Source organism: Mesoplodon mirus (assembly GCF_964341445.2).
Source record: "Mesoplodon mirus genome assembly, chromosome: 3".
Lineage (NCBI taxonomy): Eukaryota > Metazoa > Chordata > Mammalia > Artiodactyla > Ziphiidae > Mesoplodon > Mesoplodon mirus.
Window position 1 is genome coordinate 123,802,806 of NC_138978.1, and position 27,145 is coordinate 123,829,950.

Here is a 27,145-nt window from a genome sequence, read left to right on the forward strand (position 1 = left end):
GAAAAAGAAATAGAAAGAAAGAAAAGAAATGAGGGACTTCCCTGGTGGTACAGTGGTTAAGAATCTGCCTGCCAGTGCAGGGGAAACGGGTTCAATCCCTGGTCTGGGAAGATCTCACATTCTGTGAAGCAACTAAGCCTGTGCACCACAACTACTGAGCCTGCACTCTAGAGCCTGTGTGCCACAACATCTGTGCCCGTGCACCACAACTACTGAAGCCCGCATGCTCTACGGCCCACGTGCTGCAACTACTGAAGCCTGTGCACCTAGAGGCCATGCTCTGATACAAGAGAAGCCACCACAGTGAGAAGCCTGTGCACTGCAATGAAGAGTAGTTCCCACTCACAGCAATTAGAGAAAGCCTGCATGCAGCAATGAAGACCCAATGCAGCCAAAGAGAGAGAGAGAGAGAGAGAGAGAGAGAGAGAGAGAGAGAAAGGAAAGGAAAAAATAGAAAAACAACTTTGATTCATACATTGTACCATATTTTAAAAAGTCCATTCAAAATAGACCGTGACCTAAAGGTAAAACCTAAAAATTATAAAACTTCTAGAAGAAAACATAAGAGAACATATTTGTCAAATATTTGTAATTTTGTGGCAGATGAAGATTTCTTAGACACACCACCAAAATCACAATCCACAGAAGAATAAATTGACAAATCTGACCTGACCAAAATTAAGAACTTCTGCTTTTCAAAAGACACTGTTAAGAGAATGAAAAGAAAAGCCACAGAGAGGAATTTTTTGCAAACTATGTATCTGTCAAAGGACTTATATCCAGAAAATACAGCAATCTCAAAACTAAATAATAAGAAAACAAACAACCCAATGAAATAAATGGACAAAAGTTTAAATAGACACTTCATCGAAGAAGATATAAGGCTGGCAACTAAGCAAATGAAAAGATGCTCAACTTCATTAATCTTTAGGGAAATTGAATTAAAACTACAATGAGATACATTTAAACATCCTTTAAAATTAAAAAGACTCACTGTGATGGTTAATTTTATGTGTCAACTTGACTGGACCATGGGATGCCCAGATATCTGGTTACACATTATTTCTGAGTGTATTGTGAGGGTGTTTCTGGAAGAGATTAGCATTTGAATTGGTGGACTGAGTAAAGTAGATTGCTCTCCCCATTGTCAGTGGGTATGACCCAATCTGTTGAGGGCCTGAATAGAACAAAAAGGTAGAGGAAGGTTGAACTGGCTCTCTGCCTGACTGCTTGAGCTAAGACATTTGTCTTTTGCCCTTGGACTGGGATTTACACCATCAGTGTTCTTGGTTCTCAGGCCTTCAGACTCAGACTGGAATTTACACCACCAGCATTCCTGGTTCTCCAGCTTGCAGACAGCAGACTGTGAGACTTTACAGCTTCCATAATCATATGAGTCAATTCCTTATAATAAGTCTCATTCTGGTTATATATGTATATATTCTATTGATTCTGTTTCTCTGGAGAACCTTGACTAATACACTCACCATACCAAATGTTGGCAAGGATATGGAGGAACTAGAACTTTTATACACTTCTGGTGTGTATGCATGTTAAATGGTTGCTATAAACTGAATGTTTGTGTCCCCCTAAAATTCATATGTTGAAACCTAACCCCCAATTTGATAGTATTAGGAGGTGGGGGCCATGGAAAATGACTTGATCATGAGGCTGGAGCCCTCATAAAAGGAATTAGTGCCCTTATAAAAGGGGTCTCAGAGAGGCAGAGTCAAGATGATTGTGCAGGAAGATGTGGAGTTAGCATCTCCCTACAACTAGGGCACCTACTAGCCACTGGTGGGAGACTCTGATGCCCAAAGAGATGGAAGGAACCCCAAAGTGAACTGGTAGGATGTAGGGTGACTGAGGGGGGAGGAGAAGTGGAGGCCAGACAGGATTGGCACCCTTGAGGTCAGGGAGATCAGGAAAGGCAGGTGGGAGGGACTCTCTGGCAAGAGTGGGAGAGGAGTGGAGGGTGATTGCCTTGCCCACTTGGGCTGGGGAGCCTGCTGAGCTCTCAGGCCAGCTCCCTGCCCTCCAAAACCCCCTCCGTACTTCGTGGGTCCTTGGGGGCATAGGAGGGAGGCCAGGGAGATCAGGAGAGGCAGGCGGGAGGGGCCCTCCCAGACCAGAGGAGCAGGAGAGGAGAGGAGGGCATTTGCCCCACCCACTAGAGCCCAAGAAACCTGCTGGGCTCCCAGGTGAGGTCCCCTGCCCTCTGAGACCAGGGGTGGGGACACACCAGGGTCTCTTCTGTTTTTTGAGCCTAAGCCCCACACCCCACAGCCCCCAGGTCCTTTTCCAGCCCTGTGGATCCTGAGCATTGGCCCTGCCCAACACAGCTAAGGCCTTTCCATCCCTCCCCCCCCACCTTTTTTTTCTTTCTTTCCCTCTCCTCTTTTTTACTATTGTGGTACTGATGTACAACCCAGTTGTCAATTCATCTATATTTTTTTTCCTTTTTTTTTTTTTTTTTTTTGCAGTATGCGGGCCTCTTACTGCTGTGGCCTCTTCCGTTGTGGAGCACAGGCCCCAGACATTCAGGCTCTGCAGCCATGGCTCACAGGCCCAGCTGCTCTGCAGTATGTGGGATCCTCCCGGACCGGGGCACAAACCTGTGTCCCCTGCATTGGCAGGCAGACTCTCAACCACTGCGCCACCAGGGAAGCCCCTATATTTTAATTTTTATATTCTTCCTAACATGTTTGTTAGTTTCCTGGTCTAATTTTATTTTTTACTTTGTTATTTATTTATTTTTGCTCCCTCAGGAAGCTTGCAGGATCTTGGTTCATGAGCCCAGGGTCCAGCCAAAGCTCCTGTGGTGGGAGCTCTGAGTCCGAACCACTAGACTAACAGAGAACCTCAGACTCCAGGGAATATTCATCAGGGTGAGGTCTCATGGAGTTTCCCATCTCAGCACCAAGACCCAGCTCTACTCAATAGCTTACAAACCCCAGTTTTGGAAGCCTCAGGCCAAACAACCAGTAAGAGAGGAACAAAATCCCACTCATTAAAAAAAAAGAGAGAGACAGCAAAAAATATATCACAGATGAAGAAGCAAGGTAAAAAACTACAAGACCAAATAAATGAAGAGGAAATAGGCCATCTACCTGAAAAGAATTCAGAGTAATGATAGTAAAGATGATCCAGAATCTTGGAAATAAAATGGAGGCATGGATTGAGAAAATACAAGAAACGTTTAACAAAGATCTAGAAAAACTAAACAAACAAACAGAGATGAACAACACAACAACTGAAATGAAAAATACACTAGAAGTAATCAATAACAGAATAACTCATGCAGAAAAACGAATAAGTGAGCTGAAAGACAAAATGGTGGAAATAACTGCCAAGGGGCAGAATAAAGAAAAAAAGAATGAAAAGAATTGAAGACAATCTCAGAGACCTCTGGGACAACACTAAACACACCAACATTCAAGTTATAGGGGTCCCAGAAGAGGAAGGAAAAAAAAAGAGTCTAAGAAAATATTTGCAGAGATTATAGTTGAAAACTTCCCTAACTTGGGAAAGGAAATATTTAATCAAGCCCAGGGAGCACAGAGAGTCCCATACAGGATAAACCCTAGGAAAAACATACCAAGGCACATATTAATCAAATAGCAAAAATTAAATTCAAAGAAAAAATATTAAAAGCAGCAAGGTAAAAACAAAAAATAACATGCAAAGGAATCCCCATAAGGTTATCAGCTGATTTTTCAGTGGAAACTCTGCAAGCAAGAAGGGATTGGCAGGATATACTTAAAGTGATGAAAGAGAAAACACATACAACCAAGATTACTCTACCAGCAAGGATCTCATTTAGATTTGATGGAGAAGTCAAAAGCTTTTCAGACAAACGAAAGCTAAGAGAATTCAGCACCACCAAACCAACTTTACAAAAAATGCTAAAGAAACTTCTCTAAGCGGGAAATACAAGAAAAGAAAAAGACCCACAAAAACAAACCCAAAACAATTAAGAAAATGGTAATAGTAATATACATATTGATAATAACCTTGAATGTAAATAGATTAATGCCCCAACCAAAAGACACAGCCTGGCTGAATAGATACAAAAACAAGGCTCATATATATGCTTTCTACAAGAGATCCACTTCAAACCTAGGGACACATACAGACTAAAAGTGAAGGGATGGAAAAAGATATTCCATGCAAGTGTAAATCAAAGGAAAGCTGGAGTAGCAATACTTGTATCAGACAAAATAGACTTTAAAATAAAGACTCTTACAAGAGATAAGAAGGGACACTACATAGTGATCAAGGGACCAATCCAAGAAGAAGTTATAACAATAATAAATGTTTATGCACCCAACATAGGAACACCTCAAGACATAAGGCAAATGCTAACAACCATGAAAGGAGAAATCGACAGTAAGACAATAATAGTAGGGGACTTTAACACCCCACTTACAGCAATGGACAGATCATCCAAACAGAAAATAAATAAGGAGCCACAAGCTTTAAATGACACAATACACCAGATAAATCTAATTGATATTTATACAGCATTCCACCCCAAAATGACAGAATACACTTTCTTCTCAAGTGCACATGGAACATTCTCCAGGATAGATCAGATCTTGGGTAACAAATCAAGGCTCAGTAAATTTAAGAAAATTGAAATCCTATCAAGGATCTTTTCTGACTACAATGCTATGAGATTGGAAATCAATTACAGGAAAAAAACTGTAAAAAACACAAATACATGGAGACTAAACAGTGCACTACTAAATAACCAAGAGATCACTGAAGAAATCAAAGAAGAAATTTAAAAATACATAGAAACAAATGACAATGAATACATGACGATCCAAAACCCATGGGATGCAGCAAAAGCAGTTCTAAGAAGGAAGTTTATAGCAATACAATCTCACCTCAAGATACGAGAAAAATCTCAAATAAACAATCTATCCCTACACTTAGAACAATGAGAGAATGAAGAACAAAGAAAACCCACAGTCAGTAGAAGGAAATAAATCTTAAAGATTGGAGTAGAAATAAATGAAATAGAAACAATAGAAAAGATGAATAAAACTAAAAGCTGGTTCTTTGATAAGATAAACAAAATTAATAAACCATTAGCCAGACTCATCAAGAAAAAAATGGAGAGGATACAAATCAATAAAATTAGAAATGAAAAGGGAAAAATCACAACCGACACTTCAGAAATACAAAGGATTATAAGAGACTACTACAAAATAACTCTATGCCAATAAAATGGACAACCACGAAGAAACGGGCAAATTCTTGGAAAGGTACAACTTTCCAAGACTGAACTAGGAAGAATTAGAAAATATAAACAGACCTATCACAATTAATGAAACTGAAACTGTAATTAAAAATCTTCCAACAAACAAAAGTCCAGGATCAGATGACTTTACAGCTGAATTCTATCAAACATTTAGAGAAGACCTAACACTGATCCTTTTCAAAGTCTTCCAAAAAATTGCAGAGGGAGAAACACTCCCAAATTCATTGTATGAAGCCACCATCACCCTGATACCAAAACCAGAAAAAGATATCACACAAAAAAGAAAATTATAGACCAATATCACTGATGAACATAGATGCACTGATGAACAAAATACTAAAAAACAGAATCCAACGACACATTAAAAGGAGCATGATCAGGTGGGATTTATCCCAGGGATGCAAGGATTCTTCAATAAACATATATCAATCAATGTGATATACCACATTAACGAATTAAGGAATAAAAACCATATGATCATCACAATAGATACAGAAAAAGCTTTTGACAAAATTCAACACCAATTTATGATAAAAGCTCTCCAGAAAATGGGCATAGAGGGAACCTACCTCAACATAATATAGGCCATATATGACAAACCCACAGGAAGCATCATACTTAATGGTGAAAAACTGAAAGCATTTCCACTAAGGTTAGGAACAAGACAAGTATGTCCACTCTCACCACTCTTATTCACCATAGTTTTGGAAGTCCTAGCCACAGCAAAAGAGAAGAAAATGAAATAAAAGGAATACAAATCAGAAAAGAAGAAGTAAAACTGCCACTGTTTGCCGATGACATGATACTACACATAGAAAATCCTAAAGATGCCACCAGAAAACTTCTAGAACTAATCAATGAATTTGGTAAGGTTGCAGGATACAAAATTGATGCACAGAAATCTCTGGCATTCCTATACACCACCAACAAAAAATTGGAAAGGAAATTAATGAAACAATCCCATTCACTGTTGCAACAAAAAGAATAAAATACCTAGGAATAAACCTGCCTGAGGAGGCAAAACACTTGTACTCAGAAAACTATAAAACACTGATGAAAGAAATCAAAGATGACATAAACAGATGGAGAAATATACCATGCTCTTGGACTGGAAGAATCAATATTGTGAAAATGACTATACTACTCAAAGCAATCTACAGATTCAATGCAATCCCTATCAAGCTACCAATGGTATTCTTCACAGAATTAGAACAAAAATTTTTGCAATTCGTATGGAAACACAAAAGACCTCCGAATAGCCAAAGCAATCTTAAGAAAGAAAAATGGAGTTGGAGGAATCAGGCTCCCTGACTTCAAACTATACCACAAAGCTACAGTAATCAAGACAGTATGGTACTGGTACAAAAACAGAAATATAGATCAATGGTACAAGATAGAATGCCCAGAGATAAACCCACCCACATATGGGCACCTAATTTATGACAAAGGAGGCAGGAACATACAATGGAGAAAAGACAGCTTGTTCAATAAGTGGTGCTGGGAAAACTGGACAGCTACATGTAAAAGAATGAAATTAGAACACTACCTAACACCATACACAAAAATAAACTCCAAATGGATTAAAGAATTAAATGTAAGACCAGACACTGTAAAACTCTTAGAGGAAAACATAGGAAAAACAGTCTTTGACATAAACCACAACAAGATCTTTTTTGACCCACTTATTAGAGTAACAGAAATAAAAATAAACAAATGGAACTTAATTAAACTTAAAAGCTTTTGCACAGCAAAAGAAACCATAAACAAGAGAAAAAGACAGCCCTCAGAATGGGAGAAAATATTTGCAAATCAAACAACAGACAAAGGATCAATCTCCAAAATATACAAACATCTCATGGAGGTCAATATCAAAACAAACAAACAAACAAACAATCCAGTTAAAAAATGAGTGGAAGACCTAAATAGACGTTTCACCAAGGAAGACATACAGATGGCCAAGAGGCACATAAAAGATGCTCAACATCACTATTATTAGAGAAATGCAAATCAAAATTACAATGAGGTATCACCTTATGCTGGTCAGAATGACCACTATCAAAAAATCTAGAAACAATAAATGCTGAAAAGGGTGTGGTGAAAAGGGAACCTTCTTGTACTCTTTGTGGGAATGTAAATTCATACAACTACCATGGAAAACAGTATTGGTGTTCCTTAAAAAACTAAAAATAGAACTACCATATGACCCAGCAATCCCACTACTGAGCATATACCCTGAGAAAACCATAATTCAAAAAGAGTCATGTACCACAATGTTCACTGCAGCACTATTTACAATAGCCAGGACATGGAAGCAAGCAAAATGTGCATCGACAGATGAATGCATAAATGGCACATATATACAATCGAATATTACTCAGCCACAAAAAGAAATGAAATTGACTTATTTGTAGTGAGTTATTTGTACTTCACAGAGTGAAGTAAGTCAGAAAGAGAAAAACAAATACCGTATACTAATGCATATATATGGAATCTAAAAAAAAAAAAGGTACTGATGAACCTAGTTAAAGGGCAGGAATAAAGAGGTAGACATAGGAAATGGACTTGAGGACATGGGGTGGGAAGGCAAAGCTGGGGCAAACTGAGAGTAGCATCGACATGTATATACTATGGAATGTAAAATAGTTGGCTGGTGGTAAGCAGCAGCATAGCACAGGGAAACCGGCTTGGTGCTTTGTCATGACCTAGATAGGGTGGGATTGGGAGGATGGGAGGGAGGCTCAAGAGGGAGGAGATATGGGGACATGCATATGCATATGGCTGATTCGTTTTGCTGTGCAACAGAAACTAACACAGTACTGTGAAGCAATTATACTCCAATAAAGATCTATTAGAAAAACTAGTATAATGTCATATGTCAATTATATCTGAATTAAAAAGTAAATAAAATCTAAAAGAAAAAAAAAAGAGGTCCCAGAGAGCTTCCTCCACCCTTCTACTATGTGAGAACGCAGCAAAAAGGCAGCCATCTATGAACCAGGAATTTTGCCCCCACCAGACACCGAATCTGTTGGCTCTTTGATCTTGGACTTCCCAGTGTCCAAAACTGTAAGAAGTAAGTTTTTGGTGTTTATAAGCTGCCTAGTTTATGGTATTTTTTTTATAGCAGCCTGAATGGACTTAAGACGATGGACAACCACTTAGAAAACAGTGACAATTTCTTAAAAAATTAAGCTACACCTATCATAAAATTCAGCTATTCCACTTCTGGGTATTTATTAAAGAAAATGAAAGCATATGGCTGTTCAAAGTCTTGTAGATGAATGTTCAGTACAACTTTATTTGTAATAGCCAAAAACTGGAAACAACCCCAATGTCTCTCAACAAGTGAATGAATGAATAAATTGTGTTATAGGCATTGAATACAATACTACTCAGCAGTAAAAAGGAATGAACCATTAATACACATGAAACATGAACTACATAGATGAATCAGCATAATTATGCCAAGTGAAAGAAGTCAGACACAAAACATACTCTAAATTCCAGTTATAAAAATTTTTAGAAAATGAGACATCTATAGGGATAGAAAGCAGATTAGTGGTTACAAAAAAAATTTGGCGGTAATGGATCTGTTCATTATCTTGAATGTAGTAATGTTTCATTGTGTATACATATGTGAAAAATGTATATATTCACACATTTAAGCAGAGAACTTTTGGAGTCTCCTACATCTGTTCCCTTGAGTAGAGAGCAACTTGGGTACCTGAAACTCAAGTTACACTATTTTCAATGTTTGTCTTAAGTGTGCAGATTTGACTGAATACCTCCAAATGTCATACTATCAATATTACTATTAGACATTTTAAACAATTAGTTTCACTTCTCCTTGGAAAATGGTAGATTGTGCAGCATCTTGTGCATCATCTAGTTCCAAGTCCTCAAATTTACATTAAATTGTCAAGACTCTGGGTGTTACCAAGCCTCCAACATAATTTCTAAATTTCCTTTTTATATGAGCTTTGTGTAATAAGCACATTGTAGTATGTTGTTTGAATGAGAAAATGCATGATGGTAAAAAAATATATGCAATATACTTAAAAGATATAGTGATCATAAAACTTTAGGCACCTAACAACATAGCATTTACATTCCTATATATAAAAAAGCTTAGAATACAAGTAAAATTTGTCAGAAGGATGGTTATGTTTCTTTTCATTCTAATTAACTTGGCCAGTTAACAGTCTCATGACGGTGTCTCTTGTCCTGCTCACTGCAGTGTTTTCTTCTAATTTCTATTTGGTGGAGCTACTTAGCCTCATATCCACAAACTGGTTAGTCAGAAGTCAGTTTTTCTACTGCCAAGTTCTTTCACCCATGTGTCAATGCCTTAACAGACTGGGCTAACTTTTGAAACTAATCTGTTCTATTAGTGGTTACACATAGCATTTTAAGGAACATACAAATCTATATTTTTCTATCAGTAATGAGAATTAATTACTGTTGATATCCCTAACTCCAAGCAAGATGAAATATTAGCATTTATTTCTCTCAGTCTCTTCATTTCATTAAAATAACCTGGAATTGTATTCCTTTATTACTTTAAAAAATCATTTCCTGTTTTACGAATTCTCTCCTAGTAATACTTATGTTAGAAATTTTATTCTCATCAGTTTGGGAATTTACTATTACTGTTTTCTTTGCTCACCAGTATATCTTGAGTTCCATAACTTGCCCCTCTTTTTGGAAATATTTATTTTAATCTATTTTTTAAGTTGAAGTATAGTTGATTTATAACATCATACTAGTTTCAGGTGTACATCATAACAACTCAACATTTTTATAGATTATACTCCATTGAAAGTCACCATAAAATAATGACTATATTTCCCTGTGCTGTACAATACATCCCTGTAGCCTATCTGTTTTACACATTTGTATTTCTCAATCCGCACCCCATCCCACCTCTCCACACCTCCCTCTCCCTTCTGGTAAACACCAGTCTGTTCTCTATGCCTGTGAATTTTTTGTTTTGTTATATTCATTCATTTTATTTTTTTAGATTCCACATATAAATGATAACATCCAGTATTTATCTTTCTCTCTCTGTCTTATTTCACTTAGCACAGTATCCTCCAGGTTTATCCATGTTGTTGCAAATGGCAAAATTTTATTCTTTTTTATGTGTGAGTAGCACTTAGACTTGCATACAAAAATATGCTATTTTTATTCTTGTTCTGTAATTTCTCTGTCTGGAAATATTTAAGACTTTCTCTTTATCCTAGGTTATTAAACCAAACTGTTTTCCTTTCTTTCTTCATTTTCTCACTTCTCTGATTAAATTTATTCTTTGACTAAGTTTTTCTACAGACAAAATGCAGGCAGAGGACATGGGGGGCGGTATGTTCAGGAAAGGCCCCATAGAGACCTGTTCAGTTACAATTCCCCCCTTTCCTTGGATACTCCTCAATCTTGAGAGAGAACAGATGCAGAACAAGAAAGGGAATAAACTTTTGGACTGAGAGGTTAATCATAAACTTGGCAGAGGAACTCAGTTTTAGTTTCCATTTCTGTTTCAATTTTCCCCAACTCTTTGAGGGAATAAGGTGATGACAACTCTGGCTACTTCCTGCTGAAATGGGGCATAGTCCTGCCTAATTTGGGAAATAGACACAGAACTGGAAATAGTCTCTAGTTCCAAGTTCAGCATCAATATTTTGTATTATGAAAACAGTACTTCCATCTTTGATTGTTTTGTTATAGCACCTGGACAAACATTTGAATATTAATAGACATATTACAATGAGGATAATGATCAAACTACACCCTTATAGTATTTTTCAAAAGAGTCCTCCTACTTTAGATGGCAACCAGGAAAATAAGTTTTAGAGTGTTTCCTCTTTACACACATTCAGTAATCAAGTAGATTTTTGAATTGTTCTATATTTGGTTTTTAACTTTTCCAGGGGTACTAATTATACATAACAGTAACTATTGGCCACTATACATGTCTCCCTTTTTTTTGACCAAAGTATAATTTAAAGTAATTTTATTAGCTAATATTATTCTGACTAAAGAAACGAGTGCCTTTTGCTGGGAGGCTATAGCTTGAGCTGTCTAATTTACCAATACTATTTCTAAAGTGGGAAAAGGTTTCATAGTTACAAGGAGACATTGAAACCATAAGGTTGCAGTTGGCAGCTGTTAGCAGATATTGTTTCAAGAACAGCTGGTGATGTCCTTAAGTCTAATAAAGTTTAGAAAACAAGTTCTCAGTAATATAGGAATGTGTCTGAACCCAGGTCCACAATGGCCACCTATCTCCATTTTGGATTTCTGAACCACAGTTACTCCATTCTGATTTTTTAAATGTATGTTTCCTTAATGGCTAAAGCAGATATACAATGCATGTTTAATAGCTCACAAACAGGCTGTTCTGGTTAGCCTAAAGCCAGAAAGACCTCCACATACCTCAATATGTAAAAATTTCTTTCATTATTTTCAACTTTTGATGGCAAATCTTTCAATAGAAAGTACTGATAATCAGAATATCTGTCCCTTGATGCTGGGGTGGTTCAGCTGTCTGCCCCAGGGTTAGATCATGTCCCTAGGTGCTAGGCCTCCTTTATATTTGCCTAGTTATGCACTTTGGGGGAAACTAATCAGATATTGTGAACAGGCTCAGAGGTATGTTAATGGGGAAACATTTTATAGGCTATACATTTTATCAATAATTGTCACAAAAATCAATTGTCACATAAGCATTGCACATGAGCTTTCAGCAATAGGTTTAAACCAGCAGTTTTACACATCATGAGTAGTTATACTCTGTGAAAGCTCCATTAGACAATTATATTCCTATCCTAAACACTGAGGGTAACAGTGTGGTTAAAAGTAAAACAGTAACTTTCAATGTTGATAGGGAGACAAACATTTGGTAAACAGTTGCATTAGATTTGTATGATAGGCCTTACAGGTCCAGTCTGGTTCAACTGCCTACCACTGCTGTTGTCTTCTTCTCATTCTGGTATTAATATTGTTTGGAGTCAGCAGTCCTTTCTATAGACCAGTCCAATGCAGAGGCCTTTCTTAAGTAAGAATATGAATTTGAGTTAATTCACTTCAGTTGCTTTGTCTATGATGTACTTAAGAATACCTGATAAGTAGTCTTTCATCTAGTTTGGAGATAGTCCTTTAAATGATGCTTTTTCCGGTATGCATAATCCCCTGGTTATAGATCATGAGGCATCTGATCTTCATCCAAAAATAGATTACAGTGATCAGAAACAAGCTTAGAATATCTTCTTAATAACTCAATTAAGCTTTACAATAATGTAACATAGCAAAAAAGAGCTATTTGGGAAATGAGTTTTAGACAGTAAATACTGATGTCAATTAACAAAACTAGAATTGAATATATAACAAAACACAATCTTTTTCTCTCTAAAATTACCCTCATTTTTACCAAATATAGCCAAATTAAGATTAATTTGTTTGTAAAATAAGTCTGATTAATTGATCACATAGGCTTTTAAAAAATTGGCTGTGCTTAAACTTTTCATAAGGAATCTCAGACTGAACTTTTAAAAGGAATCTCAAGGCCAGTAAAGCCACACCAAGGGTTGTCACAGATTCTGCCTGCAATATCTATAGATTTGGGTGAATTCTTCTCTTCTCAAGGTCCCCCAAATAGCTTGAGATTTTACATGCACACACACACACACATATATATGCCACAGCAGTGACAGCACTGAATCCTAAACACTAGGCCACCAGGGAACTCCCTTGAGATTCTTGAACTTGTTGAGAGGTGGCCTGCCTTATTAATCTGATAAGGCTTCTGGGAACCTGAAAGTTTCTAATTTCTGGAGGGATCAGGTAGAGAGAAAAGATAAATATTTCAATTTATAAGGTATAATTTACCAAATTGTTATAAATCATAATCAGCTTAAGGGGAAAGGTTCCCTTACATCTGAAAAACAAAGATTGAAAGCCAGTAATATGTCAGACAAAATGTCATAAAAATTATAATCATATTTTTCAGTTCTTTCAGTCCCATGTAATTAATTTTTATTCTGTTTGAGTCCATTTTTTCCATTAGTTTTGTTTTTCCTTAACTTCTCTTTCAGATTTTCACCATTAGTGTATAGAAATGTAAGAGATTTCTGTGCATTAATGTTCTATCCTGCTCCTTTATCAAATTCATTCATTTGCTCTAGAAGTTTTCTGGTAACACCATTAGGATTATCTATTTATAGATAGTATCATGTCATCTGTAAACAGTGACAGCTTTACTTCTTCTTTTCCAATTTGGATTCCTTTATTTCTTTTTCTTCTCTGATTTCTGTGGCTAAGACTTCCAAAATTATTTTGAGTAATAGTGGTGAGACTGAATCACCTTGCCTTGTTCCTGATCTTAGAGGAAATGGTTTCATTTTTTCATCACTGAGAATGATGTTTGCTGTGAGTTTGTCATATATAGCCTTTATTATGTTGAGGTAAGTTCCCTCTATGTCTACTTTCTGGAGGTTTTTTTTTTTATCACAAATGGGTGCTGAATTTTGTTGAAGCTTTTCTGCATCTGCTGAAATGATCATATGGTTTTTCTCCTTCAATTTGTTAATATGGTTTGTCATGTTGATTGATTTGCATATATTGAAGAATCCTTGCATTCCTGGGATAAATCCCATTTGATCATGGTGTATGATTCTTTTAATGTACTTTTGGATTCTGTTTGCTGGTATTTTGTTAAGGATTTTTGCATCTATGTTTATCAATGATATTGGCTTGTAGATTTCTTTCTTTGTGACATCCTGGTCTGGTTTTGGTATCAGGGTGGTGGTGACCTCATAGACTGAGATTGGGAGTGTTCCTCCTCTGCTATATTTTGGAAGAGTTTGAGAAGGATAGGTGTTAGTTCTTCTCTAAATGTTTGATAGAATTTGCCTGTGAAGCCATCTGGTCCTGGGCTTTTCTTTCCTGGAAGATTTTTAATCACAGTTTCAATTTCAGTGCTTGTGATTGGTCTCTTTATATTTTCTATTTTTTCCTGGTTCTGTCTCAGAAGGTTGTGTTTTTCTAAGAATTTGTCCATTTCTTCCAGGTTGTCCACTTTATTGCCATATATTTGCTTGTAGTAATCTCTCATGATCCTTTGTATTTCTACAGTGTCAGTTGTTACTTCTTTTTCATTTCTAATCTGTTGATTTGCATCTTCTCCCTTTTTTTCTTGATGAGTCTGGCTAATGGTTTATCAATTTTGTTTATCTTTTCAAAAACACAGCTTTTAGTTTTACTGATCTTTGCTATTCTTTCCTTCATTTCTTTTTCATTTATTTCTGATCTGATCCATATGATTTCTTTCCTTCTGCTAACTTTGGGGTTTTTTTTTCTTCTTTCTCTAATTGCTTTAGGTGTAAAGTTAGGTTGTTTATTTGAGATGTTTCTTGTTTCTTTCTTTTTTTTTTTTTTCCGTGCGTGGACCTCTCACTGTTGTGGCCTCTCCCATTATGGAGCACAGGCTCCGGACGTGCAGGCTCAGTGGCCATGACTCATGGGCTCAGCCACTCCGTGGCATGTGGGATCTTCCCGGTCCGGGGCATGAACCCATGTCCCCTGTATTGGCAGGTGGACTCTCAACAACTGCGCTGCCAGGGAAGCCCTCTTATTTCTTGAGGTAGGATTGTATTGCTATAAACTGCCCTCTTAGACCTGTTTTGCTGCATCCCATAGGTTTTGGGTCATGCTGTTTTAATTGTCATTTGTTTCTAGGTATTTTTTTATTTCCTCTTTGATTTCTTCTGTGATCTCTTGGTTATTTAGTAACGTATGGTTTAGCCTACATGTGTTTCTATTTTTTACAGATATTTTCCTGTAGTGATATCTAGTCTTATAGCGTTGTGTTCAGAAAAGATACTTGATACGATTTCAATTTTCTTATATTTACCAAGGCTTGGTTTGTGACCCAAGATATTATCTATCCTGGAGAATGTTCTGTGAGCACTTGAGAAGAAAGTGTAATCTGCCATTTGGGGATGGAATGTCCTATAAATATGAATTAAGTCCATCTACTTTAATGTGTCATTTAAAGCTTGTGGCTCCTTATTTATTTTCATTTTGAATGATCTGTCCATTGGTGAAAGAGGTGTGTTAATATTCCCTACTATGATTGAGTTACTGTCGATGTCCCCTTTTATGACTGTTAGCAGTTGCCTTATATATTGAGGTGCACCTATGTTGAGTGCATAAATATTTATAATTGTTATATCTTCTTCTTGGATTGATCCCTTGATCATTATGTAGTTCTTCTTTGTCTCTTGTAATAGTCTTTATTTTAAAGTCTATTTTGTCTGATATGAGAATTGCTACTCCAGCTTTCTTTTGATTTCCATTTGCATGGAATATCTTTTTCCATCCCCTCTCTTTCAGTCTGTATATGTCCCTAGGTCTGAAGTGGGTCTCTTGTGTACAGCATATATACGGATCTTGTTTTTGTATCCATTCAGCTAGTCTATGCCTTTCGGTTGGAGCATTTAATACATTTACATTTAAGGTAATTATTGATATGTATGTTCCTATTACCAGTTTCTTAATTGTTTTGGGTTTGTTTTTGTAGGTCTTTTCTTCTCCGTTTTTCCTGCTTAGAGAAGTTCCTTTAGCATTTGTTTAAAAGATGGTTTGGTGGTGCTGAATTCTCTTAGCTTTTGCCTGTCTTTAAAGGTTTTAATTTGTCTGTCAAATCTGAATGAGATCCTTGCTGTGTAGAGTAATCTTGGTTGTAGGTTTTTCCCTTTCTTCACTTTGCTTTTGTATATGTCCTGCCAGTCCCTTCTGACTTGGAGAGTTTCTGCTGAAAGATCAGCTGTTAACCTTATGGGGTTTTCCTTGTATGTTATTTGTTACTTTTCCCTTGCTGGTTGTAAGAATTTTTCTTTGTATTTAATTTTTGATAGTTTGATTAATATGTGTCTTGGCATGTTTCTCCTTGGATTTATCCTGTATGGAACCCTCTGTGCTTCCTGGACTTGAGTTACTTTCCCATATTAGGGAAGTTTTCATCTATAATCTGTTCCAATATTTTCTAAGTCCCTTTCTTTTTCTCTTCTTCTTCTGGGACCCCTATAATTCGAATGTTGGTGTGTTTAATGTTGTCCCAGAGGTCTCTGAGACTGTCCTCAATTCTTTTCATTCTTTTCTCGTTATTCTGCTCTGTGGTAGTTATTTCCACTGTTTTATTTTCCAGGTCACTTATCCGTTCTTCTGCCTCAGTTATGCTGCTATTGATTCCTTCTAGATAATTTTTAATTTCATTCATTGTGTTGTTCACATTGTTTGTTTGCTCTTTAGTTCTTCTAGGTCCTTGTTAAATGTTTCTCGTATTTTCTCCATTCTATTTCCAAGATTTTGGATCATCTTTACTATCATTACTCTGAATTCTTTTTCAGGTAGACTGCCTATTTCCTCTTCATTTGTTTGGTCTGATGGGTTTTTACCTTGCTCCTTCATCTGCTCTCTGTTTCTCTGTCTTCTCATGTTGCTTCACTTATTGTGTTTGGGGTCTCCTTTTTGCAGGGTGCAGGTTTGTAGCTGTCATTGTTTTTGGTGTCTGCCCCTAGTGGCTAAATTTGCTTCAGTGGGTTGTGTAGGCTTCCTGCTGGAAGGGACTAGTGCCTGTGTTCTGGTGGATGAGGCTGGATCTTGTCTTTCTGGTGAGCAGGGCCACGTCTGGTAGTGTCTTTTGGGGTGCCTGTGACCTTATTATGATTTTAGGCAGCCTCTCTGCTAATGGGTGGGTTTGTTTTCTTTTCTTGGTAGTTGTTTGGCATAGGGTGTCCATCATGGTAGCTTGCTTGTCATTGAGTGGAGCTGGGTCTTAGCATTGAGATGGAGATTTCAGGGAGATCTTTCACCATTTGATATTACATGGAGCCGGGAGGTCTCTGGTGGACCAATGTCCTGAACTCAGCTCTCTCACTTTAGAAGCACAGACCTGACATATGACTGGAGCACTGAGACCCTGTCTGCCACATGGCTCAAAAGAAAATGGAGAAAAAAAGAAAGAAAGAAAGAAAGAAAGAAAGAAAGAAAGAAAGAAAGAAAGAGAAATGAAATAAAGTTATTAAAATAGAAAAAATTATTTAAAATTAAAAAAAAATTTTAATAATTAAATAAAATCAAAAACAGACAGACAGAACCTCAGGACAAATGGTTAAAGCAAAGCTATACAGACAAAATCACACAAAGAAGCATACACATATCCATTCACAAAAATAGAAAAAGGAAAAAATATATATCTATATATATTAAGAAAACGACAAGAGCAACCCAATCAATAAGCAAATCTACCAATGATAATAAACTCTAAATACTAAACTAAGATAAAAATAAAATCAGAAACAAATTGGATGCAGAAAGCAAACCCCAAGTCTACAGTTGCTCCATAAGTCCACTGCCTCAATTTTGAGATGATTCATTGTCTCTTCAAGTATTCCAGAGATTCTGGATACATGAAGTTGATTTTGAAGATTTAATCCACTGCTCCTGAGGCTGCTGGGAGAATTTTCCATTTCTCTTCTTTGTTCATCCTGCTTCTGGGGTTCAGCTTTGGATTTGGCCCTGACTCTGCATGTCGGTTTCCTGAGGGCATCTGTTCTTCACTCAGAGAGGACGAGGTTAAAGTAGCAGCTGATTCAGGGGTTCTAGCTCACTCAGGTTGGGGGGAGGGAGGGGTACGGGATGCGGGGCGAGCCTGCAGCAGCAGAGGCCAGTGTGACGTTGCAACAGCCTGAGGCGCGCCGTGTGTTCTCCTGGGGAAGTTGTCTCTGGATCACGGGACCCTGGCCATGGCAGGCTTCACAGACTCCTGGGAGGGGAAGTGTGGATAGAGACTTGTGCTTGCACACAGGCTTCTTAGTGGCTGCAGCAACAGCCTTAGTGTCTCCTGCCCATCTTTGGTGTCTGCGTTGATAGCTGCAGCTGGTGCCCTTCTCTCAAGCTTGTTTATGGGGTGCTCTGAATCCCCTCTCCTCGAGCACCCTGACATAATGGTCTGTGGTCTCTTAGGCAGTTCCAGATTTTTTCCCAGACTCCCTCCTGGCTAGCTGTGGTGCACTAGCCCCCTTCAGGCTGTGTTCATGCAGCCAACCCGTCCTTTCCCTTGGATCTGATCTCCAAAGCCCGAGGCTCAGATCCTAGCCTCCACCTGCCCCAGTGGGTGAGCAGACAAACCTCTCAGGCTGGTGAGTGCTGGTCGGTGCTGATCCTCTGTGTGGGAATCTCTCTGCTTTGCCCTCTGCACCCCTATTGCTGCATTCTCCTCTGTGGCTCTGAAGTTTTCTCCCCGCCACCCCCTGACTCTGCCAGTGAAGGGGCTTCCTAGTGTGTGGAAACTTTTCCTCCTTCACAGCTCCCTCCCAGAAGTGTAGGTCCCATCCCTATTCTTTTGTCTCTGTTTTTTCTTTTTTCTTTTGCCCTACCCAGGTACGTGGGGAGTTTCTTGCCTTTTGGGAAATCTAAGGTTTTCTGCCAGCATTCAGTAGATGTTCTCTAGGAGTTGTTCCACTTGTAGGTGTATTTCTGATGTATTTGTGGGGGGGAAGGTGATCTCCAAGTCTTACTCCTACGCCATCTTGAAGGTCTCTTCAGTTGTATTTTAAAATGATTGATTTGTAAACATTTACTTTTCTTTAAGCTAATTAAATAAAGCTCATTTACAAATTAACCTCAGCAATATTATCCAAAGACAAAGACACATAATCATATTGAGACTTACATATATCCAGACAGATATCTCATAGCTTCATCTTAAAATTTAATCATGAATCAGATATTTTAATATAAAACTTATTAATTTATAAATTTTACCTACTTCCCTCTCTATTGTAAAACAGCTGTAATTACATAAGTCGCATAGTTCAGGGATCTACCTGTGGGTCACTTTTTCCCCTGAATCTTAGGAGTATTACCGCCAGGCCATATTACAAGGGAAAATCATCTTTTTATATATCACTGGCTTATAAATGAAATTATCCAATTCTGGAGAATGCACCTCAAAGGGCTGCATCTGGCAAACAAATTTTTGAGTTTCCCACAGCTGGCACACTTACACACAAGATAAAATGCAAACACACACACAAAGAACAAAATCTAATTCCTGTGGGAAAGAAAAAAAGGGTGAAGTCCAACAATTTTCTCAGTTTTTCAAACAAGGATCCCTCTTTTTAACAACAAACAACATGTAAATGGAAAGGTAGGGAATAATGACCACACGTGTCATGGCAATTTACCCGGCAAATGCAAAATCAAAAAAATAACATTAGGAATAAGTTAAGTTTACTTACTTGAGCTTAAAAGGTCTCTTTATACTTTTTTCCTTGGTTTGAAGTTCTATTTATTAACCCAAGGCCAAAGTCTCAGGCAAAGGTGAGCTGTGTTTGTATTTCAAGGACATGATAAGAGTTAAAGCTTCAAGCTTTTTCCTAGGAATATTTTTGTTTTCTCAGGGTCAGAATTCTGAAGTATTTTATCAAGCCAGCTTTTCCTAACTACCTGTGCAAAAAGAATGAGTTTTGGAATTTCAAAAGAGTTTCATCCTAACCAGTTTTCTCCAGAGTCTAAACAGTATTGTGGCCACAGAGTTTTAAATCATTTTTTCCTTAGTCATAGGTTCATAGCTATAATAAGATCATTTTTCCAAAATATACCCCAGAGGGCATGTTCCCCAGACAAGAGAAACAAAACACAAATGATGCCCCCAAAACCAAATGTTAGCATCCAAATAAACAAAGAACCAGTTCACAAATAGGGTAGAAGTCCAACAACTATTCCTCTTTCCAACAAGGTACCCCACACCAACATGAAAAAAACAGGCTTATTCTGGGGAGGAAAAGCCCAGGGTAGAGAGGAAAGGAACTTTTGGTTTTACACACAAAAGCCTCTTACCCTCCTACACTGAGTCTGTCAACTCCCAAATGTCTGTTCATTAGTAGAGACAAATCAAAAACAGAGTTTTTTTTCCTTCATCACAGAATTGAAAGTACTGTGAGCCAACAATGTCTGGTCAACCGCAAGAACTTGGGGCTGCCCCCAAGACAAAGGTGCTCAGGCAGCTGCTGAACAGGATTCAAGAGCCACCGTCTTCCAGGCGCTGATGTGTCATGGGCAAGACACCCACTTGGGACTTCCACCCCAGCTGGGGTGCCAACATTGTTACCAAACAGAACTTGGGTCCACTTGCCTGTGCACAGTAAAGCCAGTCTACTGACATCAGGTTGTGGTGAAGGAAAGTGTAACGTTTATTACAGGGCACCAAGCAAGGAGTCCAGGTAGCTAGTGCTTAAAAGACCTGAACCCCTGGAAGGTTTTCAGGGAAAGGTTTTTAAAGATAGGGTGAAGGAGAGGGTTGTGGGGTATGTGATCAGCTCATGGACATTCTTTTGATTGGTTGGTGGTGAGGTAATGAGGAGGCAACACCATCAACCTTCTGATTCCAACTGGTCTGTGGTCTACATGCTTGTGGGCAGCATACAGTTAACTTCTCCCACGTAGAGGGGGTTTCAGCATCTGCAAAACAGCTCAAAGGACAGGGCTCAGAATATTATCTGTAGTTCTTGAGGAAGAACTAAAAGCCCTTGACTTTGATTAATGGCTGAAGTATTATTTTGTCTTGCTTGACTGGTTTCCTTTCTTTCTGTGTTGTCTCACTTCTTTGATTCATTTTGTTCTTTTATTAAATTTTTTCTACAGAGAAAAGGCAAGCAGAGGATATTGGGGGAGGGGTGTTCTGGGAAGGGCCCATAGGGTCCTGCTTGGTTACACTTGGATTTCTAGATTTCGCCAGGATGTGTTCAAGTGTGTTTTTTTTTTCTTCAATATATTCCTGTATGGTACTGATTTTTTTCTTCAGTAAAGGGCAATTTTCTTCTGTTTCCTTGATTATTACTTCTTTTCTAGCCTCTCTACTTTTTATTCCTGAAATTCCTATTAAAATATCTGAAGCTATCCTCCATATGGATGAATTAACATCTCCCAGTTTTCTCTTTGTCTTTCTGTTTTACATTCTGTTATAATTACTTATAGACATCTTATGGAACATCTTCCAAACACAGGTTTCAACCATGTTCATACTGCTCTTCAGCTTTTTGCTTGAGTTTTAAATTTTGGTAATAAATATTGATTTCTAAGAGTTTTTTCTTAGCCTCCATTTGTACCTGACTCTTGATTTATGATTATCTTTAATTCCATGTTTGGGAATTCTCTACACTAGAAAAAGTGTATGCTAAAAAAAAAAAACATATCGACAAAACCCTGTAAGAAACAACTATGACTGGAAGAGAAGGAAACTGTGAAAGAATTGTTAAAGTGGTCAGAGGAAAACAGGAGATGTAATGCCATGAAATTCAAACAAAGAAGGTTTTACATAAGAAAGGAATGTTGAAGAATTTTTAATTCTGCAAATAATTGAATGAGAAATGAAAGAGTACGTGCAATTTTTAAAATAATGTAAGCAAAATTTAGGTTCTGAGAAAGAAATAAACCAAATAACCAAGTGGCATAAAAAGGCTCAAAATCCATTTACCTGTATGGCCATAGCTTTGAGCTTAACAAAAAAATCCCAAAAAAAACTGTCAAGAGGGAAGAGAAAGGAGGATACCACAATTTAAGTGAAAAACAAGGGGAAAGTTATAAGATAACAATGTTGTACAAATAGTTGAAAACATGAGAGAAAATGCAGAAGACTACAGTCCCCACCCCTTTGCTATATTACCCCATCAGGTTTTTATTAACCATTCTAGGCCTTGGTTTCCTGATTTGTAAAATAAGGACAAACTATAATAGTACCCTAAGTTTGTTTTGCAGTTTCAATGAGAATGTCTGTAAACAGTTAGCAAAGTGTTGGCACATTGTGAGCTTTCAATAAATGTTAGTTCTTAATATTATCATTACTAAGAAATGAATAATAAATAGCATATCATTTGAACAACATTAATGATCAGGAAACTGTCCACCAGAGGGCAACTGATGGTGAAACATGAGGCACTAACAACAATAAGAAAGACATAATTATCTTTTATTGATTGCTGAGTTTGTTTCCAGGACTATGTTAAACAATTCCAGATGAGAAATATTTGAAGGAATTGGGGTTGATTAGCTTGGAAAAGAGAAAATCTGGTGAGGGGGCTGGGATTAAGGTGGGGAGTGGAACAGTGTAATAACCATGGCCAGATATTTGAAACACTGTTGTTTGGATGATGGCATCAAGGTGCCTCCATAAGGCAGAACTAGTCACCATGGATCTTGTTCCAGGAAGCGGACTTCAGTTCAACATAAGGTTTCCTGCCGGTCCTCCTGCCTCCACCAACAAGTGTAGTCATTCCCCAAGGACTACACCTGGACCTCTAGTACGCAGATGCTGCTGTGGGAATGTCTCATTTTGTAGTTGAATCTTGAATGTACCCAAACAAAATTTTTTAAATTCTGTGTCTCATTCTTATGAAATCCTCCCTAGCTACCTAGTGTATGGGGCCATGAACTTAGAGGTTCTTAATCTAATAGATTTTGTCTTTCTAGCTGGCTTAAAAAACCATCAGCAGCTGTGGGTAACCTAAAATGATAAATATCAGTGGAGGAGGGGATAAATTCTGCAACAATTTTGATATTCTCAGCATGCAAACTAAAATCAATCACTTTTTATATCAACATATGGAAATCTATTTTGGGGTCATGAAAAACAAAGATGCTTATGTTTAATTGTTAATCAGAGACAGTGTGAAACGCCTGAAGCTTACTAATGCTGTCTCCAGTTGTTTGGAGAAAAAAATCATGTGGAGAACAGTAAGCCCCCTACACACACACACACACACACACACACACACACACACACATGCTCAAGTGCACATCTTCCTTAAGTTATTTGCTCAGAGTCCATTATTAGCTTCTAATCCATATCTCCTGTGCATAAGGAGAGGTTCCATTTTTAAATACAACTCATTTTTTTCTTCCTCTCTCCTCATCTCTCTTATTTCTCTCCTACTTTTTAATCAAAAATTATTTGAAGAGAAGGTAAGAGAACTAACTTAAAAACAGAAAGATCAATGTTAGTTTAAAAAGTATATTCTTCTAAAAATTTCCAGTAACCTGGAATTAGAGACAGATACAAATGAAAAGCTAAAAAAATTCTGTGACTATGTACCAGGGATAATTATTCAATTTATGTTATTCTATTTATGTGACTTTTAAAAAAGACAAATAATCATGGAAATTAAGTGGAATAAAGAAGAGAAAACAAATATGCTTTTCAGAAGGGACAGTATGGTGGCTCTGAGTGAAAGGTCAATCTTCCTCCTTGTTATTTGGACTTTACCCTTTTCCCTCCATCTTGCAACACCAATTTCTACCTCATCACTGGACAGCAATGTAAATACACAAACATGCTTTACAAACTAATCCCCAGAGTATCATATCCTAACCTCACATCTTCTACCACAGGGGTCCCCAACCCCCAGGCCATGGACCGATATCTGTCCATGGCCTGCTAGGAACCAGGCCGCACAGCAGGAAGTGAGTGGCGGGTGAGTGAGTGAAGCTTCATCTGTATCTACAGCTGCTCCCCATCACTCACATTACTGCCTGAGCTCCACCTCCTGTCAGATCAGCAGCAGCATTAGATTCTCATAGGAGCCTGAGCCCTGCTGTGACTACACATACGAGGGATCTAGGTTGCACACTCCTTATGAGAATCTAATGCCTGATGATCTGAGGTGGAGCTGAGGCAGTGTCGCTAGCAATGGGGAGTGGCTGCAAATACAGATTATCATTAGCAGAGAGGTTTGACTGCACAGAGACAATAATGAATGAATTGCTTGCAGACTCATATCAAAACCCTATCAGTAAGTGACAAGTGAAAACAAGCTCAGGGCTCCCACTGATTCTGCATTATGGTGAGTTGTATAATTATTTCATTATATATTACAATGTAAAAATAATAGAAATAAAGTGCACAATAAATGTAATGTGCTTGAATCGTCCCCAAACAATACCCCCCCACCCTAGTCTGTGGAAAAATTATCTTCTACGAAACTGGTCCCTGGTGCCAAAAAGGTTGGGGGCCACTGCTCTACCATATACCATCTCATTTTCTTTCCTCTTATTGAAAGCAAGACTTATTGAACTATGAAAATATTGTCATTGTCTTCATGCCCTTACTTTACTTTCTTATTTCAGCCCTCTCCAATAAATCTCGACTCCACTGAAACTCTTCCTGTCAAGTTAATCTGTAACCTCCACATTGTGAACTCTATGGGTTGATTCTTTGTTCTCTTCTTTTTAAAATAATTGTATAATTTATCATCGAAACCAGATGTTTGAGATTTAAAGGGACACTTTAATACTATTCAATTTTTTGAAATATTAGTATTTTGGATGACAAATTGATTTTTATTATAATGGTGAACTGGTAAAATAGTTTTGTAAGAATATTTTCAAAATGAAATTTTTTTCTAAAAAGACATGTTTATGTTTATTGAAGTAAAATAAAAACTTTATTACTATTTATACATTAAATTATATTTATATTATTGGTCATCTGAACATCAAAAATAACATAAAATAAAAATTTTAAATAACATAAATAGAATAATTATCCCTGGAACATAGTCACAGAGCTTCATTAGTTTTTCAGTTGTATCTATCTCTAATATCAGGTCACTGGAATTTTTTATCATATTTTAAAAAAATTTATTGGAGTATAGTTGATTTACAGTGTTGTGCTAGTTTCAGGTATACAGCAAAGTGAATCAGTTATACAGATACATATATCCACTCTTATTTTAGATTATTTTCCCATATAGGCCATTACAGAGTATTAAGTAGAGTTCCCTGTGCTATACAGTAGGTTCTTATTAGTTATCTATTTTATATAGAGTAGTGTGTATGTCAATCACAATCTCCCAATTTATCCTTCCCCCCACTCCTTATCCCCTGGTAACCATAAGTTTGTCTGATACATCTGTGACTCTTTTTCTGTTTTGTAAATAATTTCATTTGTACCACTTATTTAGATTCCACGTATAAGCCATATCATATGATATTTGTCTTTCTGTGTCTGTCTTACTTCACTCAGTATGACAATCTCTAGGTCCATCCATATTGCTGCAAATGGCACTATTTTGTTCTTCTTTGTGGCTGAATAATATTCCGTTGTATATACGTACCACATCTTCTTTATCTATTCCTCTGTTGATGGACATTTATGTTGCTTCCATGTCCTGGCTATTGTAAATAGTGCTGTAATGAACATTGGGGTGCATGTATCTTAATTTGAAGCTTCTTTGGTTATTTTATACATAATATACAGCTTTATATTGAAAATATTCTATGCAGAAAAAACTATGATTGATAATAATGAGAGAAAATAGACATTAGAAGCAGACCTACAGATATAGATTAAATAAAGATTTTAAAATAACTATGATTAATATTTTGAAGAAAATAGAGGAAAAGATGTACACAATAGATGAAAAGATGGAGAATTTCAACAGAGAATTTGAATCTATTAAAAAAATTAATTTGACATACTAAACCTATTAGATGATGAAATAGAAGAATATCTTTATAACTTTGAGAGTGAGGAAATTTTTTAACCAAGATATAAAAAATGCAAATAATAAAGTGAAAATTTTGTTCTTTTTTATGGCTGAGTAATATTCCATTGTATATATGTACCACATCTTCTTTATTCATTCCTCTGTTGATGGACATTTAGGTTGCTTCCATGTCCTGGCTATTGTAAGTAGTGCTGCAATGAACATTGGGGTGCATGTATCTTTTTGAATGTTTTTCTCCAGATATATGCCCAGGAGTGGGATTCCTGGGTCATATGGTAGCTTTATTTTTATTTTTTAAGGAACTTCCATACTGTCCTCCATAGTGGTTGCACCAGTTTACATTCCCACCAATAACGTAGGAGGGTTGCCTTTTCTCCACACCCTCTCCAGCATTTATTGTTTGAAGTTGTTGTTTTTTTTTTTTTTTTTTTTTTTTTTGCAATACGTGGGCCTCTCACTGTTGTGGCCTCTCCCGTTGTGGAGCACAGGCTCCAGACGCGCAGGCTCAGTGGCCATGGCTCATGGGCCCAGCCGCTCCACGGCATGTGGGATCTTCCTGGACCAGGGCTCGTGCAGGCGGACTCTTAACCATTGCACCACCAGGGAAGCCCTGAAGATTTTTTTGATGATGGTCATTCTGACTGGTGTGAGGTGATACCTCATTGTAGTTTTGATTTACATTTCTCTAGTAATTAATGACATTGAGCATCTTTTCGTGTGCTTTTTAGCCATCTGTAAGTCTCTTTTGGAGAAATGTCTATTTAGATCTTCCACTTATTTTTTGATTGAGTTGTTTGTTTTTTTGATACTGAGCTGCATGAGCTGTTTGTATATTTTGGAGATTAGTGCCTTGTCAGTTGCTTCATTTGCAAATATTTTCTCCCATTTTGAAGGTTGTCTTTTCATTTTGTTGATGGTTTCCTTTGCTGTGCAAAAGCTTTTAAGTTTCATTAGGTCCCATTTGTTTATTTTTGTTTTTATTTTTATTACTCTAGGAGATGGATCAAAAAAGATCTTGCTGCAATTTACATCAAAGAGTGTTCTGCCTATGTTTTCCTCTAAGAGTTTTATAGCATCTTACCTTACATTTAGGTCTTTAATCCATTTTGAGTTTATTTTTCTGTATGGTGTTAGGGACTGTTCTAACTTCATTCTTTTACATGTAGCTGTCCAGTTTTCCCAACGCCACTTATTGAAGAGACTATCTTTTCTCCATCGTACATTCTTTCCTCTTTTGTCATAGATTAGGTGACTATAGGTGCTTGATTTTATCTCTGGACTTTCTATCCTGTTCCACTGATCTCCATCAATAGAA